The 15707-nt window shown below is 41.6% G+C and overlaps 1 protein-coding gene across 1 annotated transcript in view; it reads left to right on the top strand.

Annotated features, from left to right (window-relative positions):
- The window catches only part of FMN2 (formin 2), a 219322-nt gene that overhangs the window by 53604 nt on the left and 150011 nt on the right, over window positions 1-15707 (top strand). The gene's annotated exons all lie outside the window — the stretch shown is intronic.

Below are 15707 nucleotides of genomic sequence, written 5' to 3'. Positions count from 1 at the left end.
GACTCTCCTGAATTCATATTGTTGTCAGATGGCATGTGCAAAACTCTGCAGTGTGAATGGTTCATCATCATGTCATTATTTTTTGAAGCTCTGGCTTTGCCCCTTTAGAGTGTTAGTTTAAAACAAAATCCATTAAGTGGCAGTTTATGACCATAATGGAGAAATTCAACGGTGTTTTTTGATGGAAACCTTCAGAATAGAGGTCAAATACATATGTTGGCTTTATGTCTGGGTGAATGAACCTGAAGATATAAATTGTCCCTCACGGTTAACATTGACAAAGGCCATCTTCACAGCATAGTAGCTCATAGGCTAAATTTATAATAGTGACTAGCAATTTTGGATGCTCAACTTTAGACATGTTAAAGAGACCTCTAGTTTAGCATGTTAGGGCAGCAGTAGAAGTTTTGGTTAAACTTTCAATCCACCAAGGCTCAATTACTCCTGGAGGAATTCTGCACCACTGCACATGCACAGAATTTATGTCCCCCCTCAGATTTCTTTGCTTCCCTGCAGAAAAATGACTTTCTGAGGGGGAAGCAAGGGGAAGCTACAAGAGCGGTCATGCAACCCTCCCCAGCAGTATGTTTTTGGGGTCCAGGACAGCTGGCAAAGAGATAAGTTACTGTGGTGCAGGGGGGCAGGACAGGGGAAGACCCAGCTCCATATCCTGCACCGGGTTCAGCTGCTAGTCCTGGCTGGACTTGGGAGATCAGGACTTCCTCCTCCCCTGCACGGTATCCGGGGCTGGGTCAGACCCACCCCCATATTTCGCCCAGAGCTGCAGGAAGCTCTGCAAACTCCCTGCCCCACCCCCGCTTCCTGCACCCATCATTCCTCAGCTGCAGGGTGAGGGATCTCTGTACAGGGAGCTGCTCCCCTATTCACCCAAGCCCGGTGCATCCAGAACCCCTCATACCCAGACCCTCCCACTGATCCTCACCCCCCACACTCAGAACCTCTCCAATGAGCCCCACTCCCCCTGCACCTGGATCACTCTGACAAGCCACCTGCACCCACATCCTCCCGCCCCGAGCCCTATGCGTCCAGAATCTGGACCAACCTGAGTCCCCCACACTCAGACCCCCCTGCTCCCATCCAACCCCCCTCCCCCCACCCCCGCTGAGCCCCAACCATCTTCACCTGGAACCTTCATTTAATGATTCATCATTGGTGATGCATTCTGTAATAAATTATAGTGAGGATATGAAGTGAGCTAACTTGGGGCGTGTAAAAGGGTGGGCTTGCCCTGCAGCAGCTCCTGGGTTGTGTGTGGCTCTATGGTGCCCTGTCTCAATTTTCCTTTCACAAGTTCCCATGAATAATTCATAGAGGTTTATGTCAATAACTCCTCTTCTTGGGAACTGCTTTATTAACATAAAATAAACCCAAAGTACAGTCTCCTCCATCCTAGTCTCCCAAGCTTATCAAAATAGTCTCTTCCTAAACAGCTCCTCCTTCCTGAGATCTGTATGGCTCCAAGCCTTGTTGCTAGGCGCAAATTCAGTCTCTCCCCTTGAGATCAGGGGGTTGTGCAAGCCCCTTTCTTGGACCTGTGTTTGTTGGCTTCTCAGGTCACTCTGTCACAGTTCTGGACAGCTGCACCTGTGGTCCAGCAAGGGCACCCATCTAGGCTCCTGGCTCCTCAGTTGTCACCTCTTGAACAGAGAGACACATCTCTCTCCCTTCTGACCTGGATTTTTCCAGGCTTTATAACTCCCTGCCAACACTGTGAGTTCCCCGGCAAGTCAGACTGCTTAAGCAGGCCTGCTTTACTTTATCTTCAGAAGCTATTATCAGCATAATTTCCCACAGTTAAGTTACCACACTCCCTGTTCTATGCAAACATATTTATTCTTAAGGTGAAAACATTAGAGAAAACCTATTAAAACAACCTACGTGCATGCTAATAAGCTTACCAGAGACCACCCCTAATTTCAAGGGCTCTGGCAGGTGAACAGTCCTTCAAACACCATCAAGGAATTTTTCTGTGGTTGCACATTCATAACTGCCTTGGCTCAGAACAAGCACACCCATGAATCTGAGAGTCACTCCTTTATACAGTTTGGGCCTCTGATCTTGTCCTCACGTAACAAGTTATCAGCAGACAAAGGACCCCTCAGGGCAAAGCTTCAAAAGGCTGAATACTTTGCCTGGGAAATCCACTTAACTTTTATTCCAAAAGTCCATTCTTGGGTGGCACATTGCTTTAAGTAATCCTTTGAAGCCCATAACACTTCCGAGGGATTACACTGGTCATGTCTGCCCACTGGAGATGTTACATACAGTCCCAAAATAATACATAAACATTTGCATTTTTAATACAAAACACTCCTAAGATACTTAAACTTAATTCATTAAGGTTTGGTCAGAATACTGCAGGAAATCTTAGACTACTCCTCCAGCTACTTCCTTCTTGAGCTTTTTTCAACAACAGCAGCTCTCCTCTCTTTCGTTTCCTCCCTGAGTTGAGTGTCATTCCTGGGTTGTCTCTCCATTTATAAGGCCCAGTTGCTTTCCCTTAAGCCCAGTTGGGGAGCAGGTAATCAGTGACAGGTGCACAGGACCTTACTCCTCTTATAGGGACCAGTCGCCCTGTGACAGGGTGAAAATGAGGAATATTAAATACTGACTTCCCAAAGATGCCAACCCATTTGAGTGAAAACTCCAAGATCAAAGGTTGCAGACCTGTCCAAATAATGAGTGACTAAATTACACTATTTGGCGAGTCATGAAGAAAAGAGCATGAATCTTTTGGAGGATTGGTGAGGAAGAAAACTGATTTGGAACAGGAAATGGGCAAAGTTTTTTTTTTTTTAATTATTTGGTTCAACCATCTCTGCTAAAAATGAATCTGTATATTTTGATAAGGAAGGATATTTATGAAGAATATTGGTATACCTGAAGAAACAACTAAATGATGAAACACTAGAATGTATCAATTTAAATGTTGTTCACTTTCCATAATTAAGATTTGAATTATAGAAGCCATGAGTTGTAATGCAACTACAGGGTAGAATGGTGGTAAAGCATCTTAGTCTCAGGTAACCTTTATTCTTTCTTCAAGTCACGCACATTTTAATAGATTATTTTCCCCACATCTTCTGAAAGGCAATTATTGTTCACAATCCCAATAAATCATTAGAAAATTATTCCAATTATAGACTGTATTTGAGTTGTACCTACAGCTGAATCTGTTTTTCAATAAACATTTAACCCCCCTCTTCCCCACAAAAAGTCCAAAACCTGGCTCTCTGTTGGAAAATTTACTCATCCCTTATTTTAGTTATCCTAGTACTTGATACACTTGTCATTAAAATGAAGCACAACAAAAAGCACTAAGGAACTTATTACTATACCAAAGAATTCAGGTTTAATGGAGATGTGCTTGTGTTTTGTAACTAATAGAAAAGTAAAGAACCAGTTAACTACAATTAGACCATTAGGAATTGTTGAAAACAATAAAAAATCATGGTGGATTGTTCCATTTACTGTGGAAAATGTGGTATTCTGTAGCTTTTGGAATGTGACTTCAAACATCTCCCTTACTCTTCTGTTCAGAAATAAATATAAAAGAAACTGGCTAATTAAGTACTGATGGTCAGAAAACTGCTGTAGTATGAATAGAACAACCCCACCCTTCCTAAAATTGAAGACTGGATAATAGAGCCTAATAAATTTGAGGTCTTAGAATGAGTGTTCAACTGAAGTATAAAAATGGATTTCTTTCAGTGTGGAGTAGTACATTTTTATATTCTTTAAAACATGTCATATAACTGAAAATTCAGGTCCAATTTGGTCATTCTTTCTTTCTGATTTACCCTACTCCCGTATTCCCAACATTTCAAGACTTGAGTTTTACATGGAAACATGTATGTATCTGAATAATGAAATGTCTCCCTTATGTCACATTTCCTTATATTGTCTCTGCTCATTATTATATTTAATAATTTTAGTTTAATTTTAGCTAGTGTGGTAATTAAGGTTTTACCTTCTGTATCTTTTTGGACTGTGGCTTGATCCCATGTTCCCTCACTATCTAAATTCTCATTGATTGCAAAAGGGCCATGTGATCAGGCCTTTAATGTAATGTTTACTGGGTCTGAGACTTTCAAAACTGACTACAGCATTTAGCCACACAACTCCCTTTGAAATTTAATGAGTTATGTGATGAAATCCACTAGCTGGCTTTGAAAATCTCAATCCAGGATCCTTTTGTTATTCAAACATATTTTTTATTAAATTTGATTTAGTAAGTTTTTTTGGAGCTCTTGGTCTCCATCAGTCAGCAGTAACTTCTGCTGACAGTAATGGTGACTTCTCCCATCTTCTACGACTCTCTGTCACAGAGTAGCTTCCTCTTCTGGAAGTAGCATAGATAAAGACTTGACTGGGTAGGGTCATCCAGATGCTTGTGTGAAAAGTAAGTTCTTATAGATTCCATCAAGCTCTTCTGTTCTCCATTGTGGCTTATTTTGAAAGTTGGAGTAGAGTATGTGTGTATAGGTCAAATATTAGCTTTCATTTTACTTTCCCAAATTTGTCAGCAAAGTTTCCAAACTTTCTGTGAAGTCACTAACTATTCTAAACAGTGAAACATACTTTAATAGTATTTTCCTTTTGTTTACTATCAAGGAAGGAGGAAAATGGGAACCCCTCTTTTTTTCCCCCTGATCACCCTTGTATCCAGATAAATCCTTCTAGAAGGGATCCCACCCTTCATATAAAGGCATATTTCATTCTAAGGAACTTATATCGCGATACAATGAAGAGTGTTCCCATCTGGGATCTGACCCCTCTTTTTCTTGTACTGGTTATGTCCCCAGCCTAAAGTCAGCTAAGTAGTAGATTTTTCTTTCCCCCTCTGACTTGTCAATTTCACATCAAGGCTTCTTTATTTGTTAACAGTGTGAAACTAAGACTTCTTATAGACTATTTTTCTGGCAAAAGCAGTACTTAGATATCCTAGAGCATAATCAGCTATGTCTGATATGAGCACATAAACTAACTGGTATAATTGCGGCATAATACTAGCAATTTAAAATAACACATAATGGCTAGTAGATGACTAAGATCTTTAAATGAAGCAGGATGCTCCTCAACTAAAACCATTTAGGAAACATGTGAAGGATTTGTGAAAGGTAGATATGGAAAAGCCTTTTTAGGTCATTTGGTCCACTTCCCTGCCTGTTCAAGGTTTAGTCCCTACACTATATTTTCTAACTTTTCAGCTTTAAAAGTTCTCTTAAGACTGGCGTTCACCTATCTAAAGTGATCTCTCTCTCAAAAATGGTAAAGGTATTTATATAGTGAAGATAACAAATACAGTACCAATAAAAGAAACCTGCTCTAGTGGATTTTCAGTTTCCATGAAGATCTGTCTACAACCTCTCCCCAGTCTGGACAAAGAGAGCAATTTTTATACTATAATCTCTACCCAATTTTTCCACCACACTTTGCCACTAGGAGGTTTTATATTAATGAGGGAAGAGGAGAGTTCCAGAGCATTCTACTTCAGGAACTCCAACCCCAGGGCTAAATCCAGAGATGGCAAAATAACTTCTGTCCAGGCACCACACTTCTTCCCCTCTGGCCACTTCTTTCCTCTCAGTGGCACTGCTCCCAGTGCATGATGTGTATCTGTCAAAAGGGGTCACAGACTTGGCAAAGAACATTTCTACAACTTGAGCTAGGTTGCAGACAAGCATGTATTTCAGTTTTGCCTGGGAGAAACTTCTGATTGAACTGCTCTCGCCATTTCCCCGCCTCCTGGGCTAGAGCAGCCAAGTGGAGCTGCTGTGGGAAAGAGGCAGAGCTCTTTATTTCCTCCCCCCAGGAGCAGACACCATTCTTAGGGGAGCCAGGGAGATGGAGCAAAAAGAATGTAGCAGCTCATAGTTGCTCTGCTTGCTCCCCTCCTGTGAACAGTGGGATCTCTGCCTCCCCTTTGCAACCTCTGGCATGGGATTGGAGAGAGGGAACTGCATTGCAGCTCCCCACTCCTCTGGGGCTTGGGGGTGGGGAAGAGCCCCAGGAGCTGTAGAAGGAGAAGAATGAGGCTTGGGTCAAGAGAACAGATGGGGGACAGAATTGATTGGGGGGCTGGAGGGAGCAAATCACAGGGCAGAATTGATGGGGGATGGGCGAACAGGCAGATGTCATGTGATTTTCATTTCGGTAGAAAAGTATAGACCACTCACATTTTTCCAAACTATTCTGCCACTGACTCTTACCCCTATAAATACCCTGCCCCACGACCTCAGTTAATGTTTCCAAAGTCTTGTGCTGTGGCCAAGAACAAGAGAGTTGTAGCAGAAAGGAAGATGTCTTATAATTGCAACACTATTACATATAAACCTGGTTTTTGCTCTACAATGGGTCAACCCATACCTTAAAGACAGTAGATATTTGATACTTAACTCCCCTACCCTCCCCACCCCCATTTCAGGTCTTTATAGTCTAAAAAAATGATAATTTATCAAAATATTTAGAAAGTAGAGAGTTAATTCTCCATTAGACACAAGTTGAGTGCTTATCTAGAATATTACATAAATGTAATATTATGGTGCAGGGCATTTTATTTAAAGGTGACCACCCAAATGGAATTAATCATTTTGCTGAAGATGATTTATCCTAAGTAATCCTATTTCAGGAGGTGGGATGACTTTGCATTAAGTATTAAACTGCCTTCACAAGTAAATACGTGGTCATTGGGAACTTTTGAATTTCCTGTGCCCTAGAATTTCTGACTCTGTTATTGACTCATTTGGTTCATCTCTATCCCAACTAACAAATAATCCCTCAACCAAAATTATAGGTCTTTTTGGGACATAGTGTACTTTCCCAAGTACTATTAGCTAAACTATAAAATAATTTTGGCAGTTCTCAAATATTGAAGACAGATTTGTATTTCATGATCTATTGATGCATTTTCCAGCAATATTAATAAAAATATAGCTATGATGATCTCACATTATCTGATGCATTTTGCCCCATGCAGTAAACTTTTTCTACTTTAAAAGATTATAAATCTGATTCATGGAGCATCTCCCAACAATATAGTGCACTGATGATGCACAGTCTTCCTGGCTCAGATGCGGAGTCCTGTTTGTAATACTTTGCACAAAACTTTGGTAGCAACAAGCTACTTAGAAAAAAAAAGTTAGGAGTTGTAGCATTGTGGCAAACAGAAGCTTCAGATCTTGAGACTTAAAAAAAAAAAAAAAACTTCTGACATCTTGAAAGGTTAGCATGTCATCACTGGTTTCAGAGTTTAGTCTGTATCCGCAAAAAGAACAGGAGTACTTGTGGCACCTTAGAGATGTCATCACTGTGTTTGAAGACGTGATCCACAAAACAGTCATTGTAAATGGCAAGGGTTTCCTTTAGCACTTCTATAAGTTCATACCCAAATAGCTTTGTGACAAGAAACATATGCTTTAGTCTGGCCAAAACAGTCCCTTGAAATTCAGGGAAGGGTGGTCCTTGGATCGAACAGCTTGTTTGAGGATGGGTTATCTCTGCTGAGTAGTGGTTCCCCACCTGTGGGATCAGCCCCTGAGGCTGATGGAAGATCTCTCTGGGGCGGGAAACCGTTCCAGCTGCATGTGACCAGAAACAAAGATGGTGAGGAAAATAAACCCAACGGATGCTCCCAGAGCTGCCCCTGCATGATTGTCCCTCATGAGACAGGTGATGTGCTGTCGGTGAGTGGGTTAGCAGCTGGAGAGTCCAGCAGAGACTGGAGGAGAGGTGTGTGCGTGCATACGTGCGTGCATGTGTAGAAGGGTTTACCAGACTCTTGTGCTCTCTGCAGAAACTCTACCAATCAGGGAGGCTGAAGTGGGAAAGCAATGTGTAACTAGTGGCTCTTTTTAGGCCGCTTGCTTGGCTTCTAATCATGTTCCTCATTCAGCTGCTCAACCAGGAGGCACCAAGAGGTTCCTGCTCTTTTCACTCCTTGCATGGATCCCTCTGGTAAGTGGGGAGGGAAGTGTGTAGAAACCACCAGCATAGCTATTGGGACAGTTTGTCCCCTCAGAAAGCATGGCTACTACTGTGTAGATTGCAGAATATTCACTTGGAAGCAAGGTATAAAAGCTATGCTCAGAGTGGTCACCTAGATTTAATCTTCTGGTACTGGACTAAGGATGGAGTGAGACAGGCTGTCTGTTTTGGAAAGAAAATATTCCATTGCTGATCTAACAGTTGTAACAGCCTTACAGATGAGGTCTTTCAGAGCAAGTACCTCTTCTGTGTCCTCAACAAATGGAACTAGATTTGGCATTCGAAGATTGAAAGGATTTTACTTTTCCCAAAATAGTGTTTATCAGTGGCGCTGGAACAGTTTTTGGAGTGGGGATGCTGAGCTGCAACCCTCTTAGCCCTGTCTGTGCCCTGCACCGCTCCCTAGAGCTGGGGCCGGGCACAGGACCATGGCTCCGGGAGTGGGGACATGGACAGGGATAAGGCAGCGGAGGCTGGGGTCATAGCTAGGGGCGGGTGCAGAGCCACAGGCATGGGGCTGGCAGCTGGGATGCTGGGCACAAAACCTGGGGGTGCTGCAGCACCCCCTCCACACCCCTACTTCCCATGCTTATCATGTTTATGTATGAATTAAAGAACCCTGGAAACTAAAACAGCAGCTCTACAGCTGTGCCCAGGCAGCCCAATAGCAATTCAAGCTTCTCCACAGCACCATGCCAATGTACATCGATCCCAACCTGGAAATGATAACCTCCAATTGCTCCTTACTGTGCTGAGTGAGAGTATGTAACTTTAGTTTTTGTTTTTTTTTTAACTATTATAAACCTTTTTGTCTTCCTCTTTAACTGAATAAAGCCAAGTTTTGCTGGAAAAAATACAGATGTTTACACTCTAACTTTAGCTCAAATACATTGTCAAAGTTGGCCTACTCAACCCTGGGGCTGAGGGAGCATGAGTATTTATACCCAGGTATACAGCTTTCTTTTTAGATTTAATAACAACCCCCCTGCTTAGTCAAAAATGGACAGAAAGGAAAGAAGCGCTCAATGTGACTCAGTGGATTACACAGACCCAACAACAGCCGCTACTGAAAGATTCACAGGAATGATTGAAATCCAAAGGCCTCACTTAGCCTGACAACAGCAGCAGCTTCATAGCAAGGCAGGTAGCCTCCTTGCAGATGGCAACTACCTGAATTAATATCTAGTGAGGGCCTTAAGGTGCTCTGGCTGGATGTTCAGTTTATGTCCATCACTGAAGATCTGTCTGTAAAGATGCATCTAACTTTCCTAAAGTATAATCTCAGGATGTTATAGAACATATCTAATTGGGTCTTTATTTTTAGATACTCTGCAAAACTCTTGCTCTTATTTTCACAGTAATTTCCAATTTCAGAAGTAACTATATATTTTCCTTAATTAGCACTAGCGTCCACTCTTCAGGTTTTAGTCTCATTTTCTGTATAGTTTATAAAGTTTCTTGAGAAATCCTTGCAAATATTTCATGTTTTGCAAGTCTATAAGGCAAATGGATCAAGCTTGTCTTTTATATTTTTAAGAGAAGAATAAGTTAAAGATGCCCCTTTAGAATCTTTTACTTCCACAAGCTAATTCCCCAAGAAAATTTACATGGGGAGAGAGGGATTGGGAAACAGCAGTAGATGAGAGATTACTTCTTCTCCCATGTTGTCAATACCTGAATTTTGCAATTGATCTATTAATTTCTGCTAATGCCAGGATTTTTAAGGGGCCTTAAATTAAAAATAAAAACAAGTAACACAAACACAAGTCAGAAATAAGGGGGACAGCATCCTGAAGTGTCCCTTTTCAGCCACTAGATGGCAATTATGTATCTTATCATGGGGAGTGCAGAGAATTTGCAGGTGTTTCCCAGCAGAACTCTCAAGGTACTTCTCAATGCGAATAAATATATATTTATCTGATTCAGACAATAGTGCCTGGGTTAGCACTATAGCCTTGGGGGGAAAAAACAACCCAGCATCTAGTGTGTGTAACCTGACTAAGACCTAAATGGGAATTGGAACATTTCTCAAAGTTTAAGAATAAACTAAGTCCTGAAAATAAAAAGTCCAAAGACTTTAAATCTCTTGAAAGCTCTTCCTTGTTGCCCACCCTCAGTTTGCACTACTCCCGGAAGTGGCCGGCATGTCCCTGCAGCCCTGAAGGGGTGATGTCTCCACGCGCTGCCCCCGCTCTGAGCAACGACTCTGCACTGGGAACTGCAGCCAATGGGAGCTGTGGGGGTGGTGCCTGTGGGCAGCGGTGCATGAAGACCCCCACCTGAGAGCTGCTGCTAGAGGGGTGTGCGGGTCGCTTTTGGGAGCCACCCAAGGTAAGCGCCACCCCTCTCACCCTCTCTCACACCCCAACCCCCTGCCCCAGCCCAGAGCCTGCACCCAAACTCCCTCCCAGAGCCCTCACCCCCTCCTGCACCACAACCCCCAGCCCAGAGTCTGCACCCAGCACCCAAACTCCCTCCCAGAGCCTTAGGCAGGTGTGGGGAGGGAGCAGGACTTGGACCTGCTCTGGGCACCACCAAAAATTATACACACCTGACGCCCCTGTCTAGCACCATTTACTTGCCAATTAATAGAGATAATTGGAGTACAAATAGTGGATTCACTTTTTCTTCCCCCCCCCCCCCCCCTTCCATCCCCTTTTCCCTTTTGCCCACTTTTTTTTTTTTTTTTTAAAGGAGTGGGAAACAAAAAATGAAAAATTTTCACTTTCAAAAAAGACATTTTTTTGACAGACAAATGCTTAAAACAACGCAGCAGATCAACTGAGTGAGGGCACAGTCGCTTCTCAATAGGGGAGGCAGGGCGGGGTTGGAGAAAAGTGAGTTTTGTTACCCAAAATTTTTGGGATTGCGGATTTCTCTCTCATGGCTTTTCCCCTCTTGCCATTGTATAGCACAAGGAAGATTTTAGGAAGGTAGAAGGAATGGCAATGCTGCCCTGCTGAGGGAGAGTTAGGAATGCATCATATAATTAGGTCCATGCCAATAGGATTCAAAATATAATTTTTGTGCTGCTGACATTTCCTTTTATGCTGTTTGAAGAGCTTGTCTCCTAAACAATGAATGAATTCACTCTACATTAGGGTTGGTTGAAAATTTTCTGACACAAGAGTTTTTGGGTTTTTTTTGTTTTTTCAAGCAGAAAATGCCAAATCTACAAAATCAAAACATACAGCAGGAAAGTATCTAGTTTGATGAATTTTTGTTTTGAAAATATCTCAAAGCATTTTGTTTCAATAATGTTGAAACATTTCATTTTGACTTGATTTTGTTTTGACTTTCTTGTTTTGAAATGACTTTTATTTCAACTTTTATATTTTTTTATAATATAATATGGAAGTTTAAATGTAATTTGGTCAAGGGCGTGCTGATGCACAGTTATCCTCCCCCACCTCCCCCCCCCCATGAGCTGCTCATAACATTTTCAGTTTCTTGTAACTTTTTTTTGGTGCAGAGCTAATAAGTATGGGGGATTTGAGCAGTGAGTTGGAGCGTGTGCACACGGTGGACAGGAGATGAAGAAGTGCAAGAAGTGTGGATGTGGGGAGGGTGCAGGATAGGGGCTCTGCCCCTTTGCCCCATAGGGCATATGTGCTCATTGTGATTGCCCCCCAAATGAAATATTCCAAAATATTTCATGAGAAACACAACGGTGACTTTTTTGTTCCAATTCAGAACAAAAAACAAATTTCAAAATCTTGGAATTTCCTGTGGGATGGAAATTCCAAGTTTTGCTCAGCTCTACATAGTCTGTACATTCCTGTCTATTGCAACATGTATTACTCATTGTCATTATTAACAAGTGAATGCAATATTTTTCAAATTGTATCTCTAAAACTATTTTTTTAATGAAGAAGAAAACCAATAAGAGCTCCCCAAAGAGAAACTGTTAAACTGCTGATTTAAATGTGGACCTTCTCACTTGTTGGAAAGATGAGTGGAAATGAAAGGAGCTAGTATATGTTCACCACTGCCATTTAAAAAATGTTTTAAAATAGTGATCTATACTAAGTCCTCTGTATTCAGTTACAGCTATGATTACCTTTACAAAAGCAATCTATTGGTTTTGAGCCTGAATCATAAAAAATAAGTTTTCTGTTTTAGCAATTGCATACACCTAATTTGAGGTACCAATAAATTCTAAGGTAAAAATATTCATGTTTTAACAAAAGTTCCATAAAATGCTCTTCAAAGAATGTTTTTTCCCCAAAAGAAAATTCTTCTGAGCACATTTCTCTGGCAGGACAACCTGAACTGATCTCTGAGTCTGGCTGTTACTCTCACCTAGTATACAGGACAGCCTAGAGCCAAATTTGGCCCAGAAGTGAGGTGCCTGATTCTTCTCTCGCCTGTATCAGTCTTCCACAGGAGTAACTTCATTTACTTTGTTGAAGATTCTAATGATTTCTGCCTAGCCATTTTCTTTGTAAAAATAAGTGTTTCACTAAATGTTAAGACCAATACAAATTATTCCATTGACTTACTGGGAAAAATCCATTGGGAAATGGTATTTAATTTATCCATGTCCATCCCTTTGGCATGTTTTCAACCTATACATTGTGCTACAGAGTGAGAACCTAAAAGTAAGATTGATTAGTTGGTTTCATTTGTTTATAGTTAAATTCTAGTTTGTTTGTATTGTCCCAGATTAGAATTGCAAAATGTAAGCAAGGTAAATAGTTTAATATAAAATACACTTAAATGGTCTTTTCATTTTAATAATTTAAGCTGTTCATTGTAAGATAAGAGAACTTGTATGGAAAGTATTTTCATTTATATTAGCTTGACAGTATCCTTTTCAATATGCACATTGGTATAAAAACAAAGCCTAAAAAAACCGGTAGGCCCTACCTTGCATGTAGCTGTATATTGAATAATATAACTAACTTCTACCTTTGATTATTTACCTTTCCCTTTAAAATGGCAAGTAAGGCTCTTTCAGACCCTCACACCAAAAAGCTTTTGATCCCCATGGAGACCTAAATAAGGCTCATTTTTTTTGAGTCACCTCATGCTCAATGATGCAAGACATATGGAGGCCTCTATTTTCACTTCTAATATTGCCTCCAACCTCATCCTCTTCTTGGAGTTGTTAGAGATACATCAACTCAGCCTCAGGTTTGGTGATGGACAAATTTGCAGAGACATTGGAATCAGGGAACCAATTCTGCTCCACCAACCTTTGTCTACATGGGTTTTTTCATAATATCAGGCTCACACTTCAGGGGTGTGAGAGAGTACCAAACCCCTCCTATAAGGGAAGATAACATTACTGTAAATATTTCTTGATGCCTACTCCTGATGCATAAGAATTTTCTAGCATGTTATGCCCCAAGTACCTTCCCATCTGACCTTTCCAGGCCACCAGACTGGTGGAGTGTCCCTCAGTGACTAAGGCTGTCCTGCCTGAGCCTGCTGATAACGCGCCTAAGACAATGGCAGCTTTTGGGGTTCTATGGTCTCAGCAGCATCCCTGAAGACCAGAAATTGCTTATCCTCTTGAGCTTTCTAGAGAGTCCTTGACTCTGGTGTCTGAATGTCACAAACTCTGGACAGTTACCCAATGTGAGGGAAAGTCAGCCCTTCAAGCTCCTGAACAATTTCTTCTGCAACTCAACGCTGGAGCTTCAGGAGGAGAAATTAAAGGGGGGTTGTGGGCTCCCCACATGTAGGCTGCCTCAACATGCCCAGTTTAGAAGAAGAAGGCTCCAGGCATTAATGGCTAGGAAAATCATTCCTAACAGAAAATAAATTAATCTGTGGATAGTAAGACCATATATTAAAAGCAATACAAGACACATGCCTGTATTATTCTTAATACTTACAAAGGACCCTCTGCAAACTGGGCTACAGACAAAGTCTCTTTTGCCGGTCTTTGGTTTTATTTTAGGTAGGCCAACATCTTCAGAAGGGGGCTGCCTAAAATAGAACCAAAGACTGGCAAAAGAGACTATTTGTATGTAGCCCAACTTGTGGAGGGTCATCTCTTTTGTCAAGTGTGCCAAAATGTTAGTGTCCATGGCAGGTCAAACTCTGCTATATTTCCAGTCCTTGGACAGATGAGGTTTAGTCGGGGTGGATATGTTCTAACGTTCTTGTGATAAAAGCTTAGCCAAAATTTCTGGACTTCCCTAACCTAAAAACTCAACCTACATGCCTACCTACATAGGACAAATTTACATAAAAGAAGCAAAGAAGGGAGATGACTTATGTAAATCACTGATTGAAATGGTCACCTCATATCAAGCAGGAAAGAAAACCAACAGGCCACATCAACTGACCTTTTAAGAAGTCCTTCATCCTCAACCCATCTGCTCCATTAAGAGGCAGGACTACCACACATTTACAAAGTGTTGGCAGAGGTAAGCATGGTATTGTTGCTTCATAAGCTAGAAGACTTAAGCTTTTCTAGCCCTATTGTGGCAGCCTCCTCTTTGGTCACTAGTAGAGCATCTAAGCTGGCAACAGTGACCATTCCTGTTCACTGACGTTGCAAAAAACATTCCTTGTGCTATCTTGCAAAGAAGTACCATATCAGTGGAAGGTAATAATGCTTGGCTGGTGTGTTGCCTCCAGGATGCTTAAAGTGGTGAGGAGACAACTGATTCGTCTAAGGTGTCTGGGGTTTAAAACAAACTCATTTGAGGTTCTTGATTGTAGCAGAGTTAGGAAAAATCCTAAAAGGACATTTCATTCCTACTGCACTCTATTAGGGGTATGTCTGCACTACAAGCGCTACAGCAGCACAGTTGTACCGTAGTATAGATGCTTAGTACAATGACAGAAGAGTTTTTCCATTGCTGTAGGTAGTTAGGTGAATGGAAGAATTCTTCCGTTGACCTAGTTGTGTCTACATCAAGGATCAGGTCAACCTAACTATGTCACACAGGGTGTGACATTTTTCACAGCCATGTTCAATGTAGCTAGGATGACCTACGTTTTAGGTATAGACCAGGCTTAAGGGCCTTGGGATTTCTTGTAAAGATAGAAAAGTTTATTTAACCCCCCATTCCCCCCATTTTGTGGGATTCCATCTTTCTGAGTTTCTTTATAGATGCCACAACTGTGCCAAAAATCTTTCCCTGACCTAAAAGAATACATTAGTGTCAGGAAGCAGAGTCTTATTCTTCCATAAAATCTGTTTAGCAGTTAGAAATCCTAAAAATGGGGTGAAGAACAGCTGGTTAACTCTAAACTCAGGCAAGACAGAGGTGAGGCTGGTCAGCAGAGGAAAGTGTTTTGAAGAGTTTGCAGCTACTGAGTGCTCTGCCTTTGGTTGAAGGCATGCATTCACAATTAGTCAGAAGTTTAGGAGTGCTATTGGATTCCTCACTGATGCTAAGCTGAATCACATGGGAACATCTGCAAGTAATGCTTTAAGCCAATCAGAGATGGCTGAAAAGACTTTGTCCCATCTTGGTAGATGATGACGTGACCTCAGTTATTCATGCCTTACCACTTAGCTGGAATATAGCATTGTGATATGCCTCGGCATGAAGCGTCTTGTGCTTAGAAAACTCCAACTCTGCAACTCGTCTCCTCAGCAACATGGGTTACCATGAGCCCACTCCTGTTCTCCACTCTTTACACTGGCTTCCCTTAGAATATTGAGTCACAGTCAAGTTCTCAGTTCTTCAAAGTGTTCAATGGCCTGGGCCTAAGATAGCCAAAAGATTGCCTAA

This window comes from Terrapene carolina, unplaced genomic scaffold (assembly GCF_002925995.2).
Source record: "Terrapene carolina triunguis isolate 2854851 unplaced genomic scaffold, T_m_triunguis-2.0 Scaffold85, whole genome shotgun sequence".
Classification (NCBI taxonomy): domain Eukaryota; kingdom Metazoa; phylum Chordata; order Testudines; family Emydidae; genus Terrapene; species Terrapene triunguis.
This window is presented reverse-complemented; position numbering and strand designations above follow the sequence as displayed.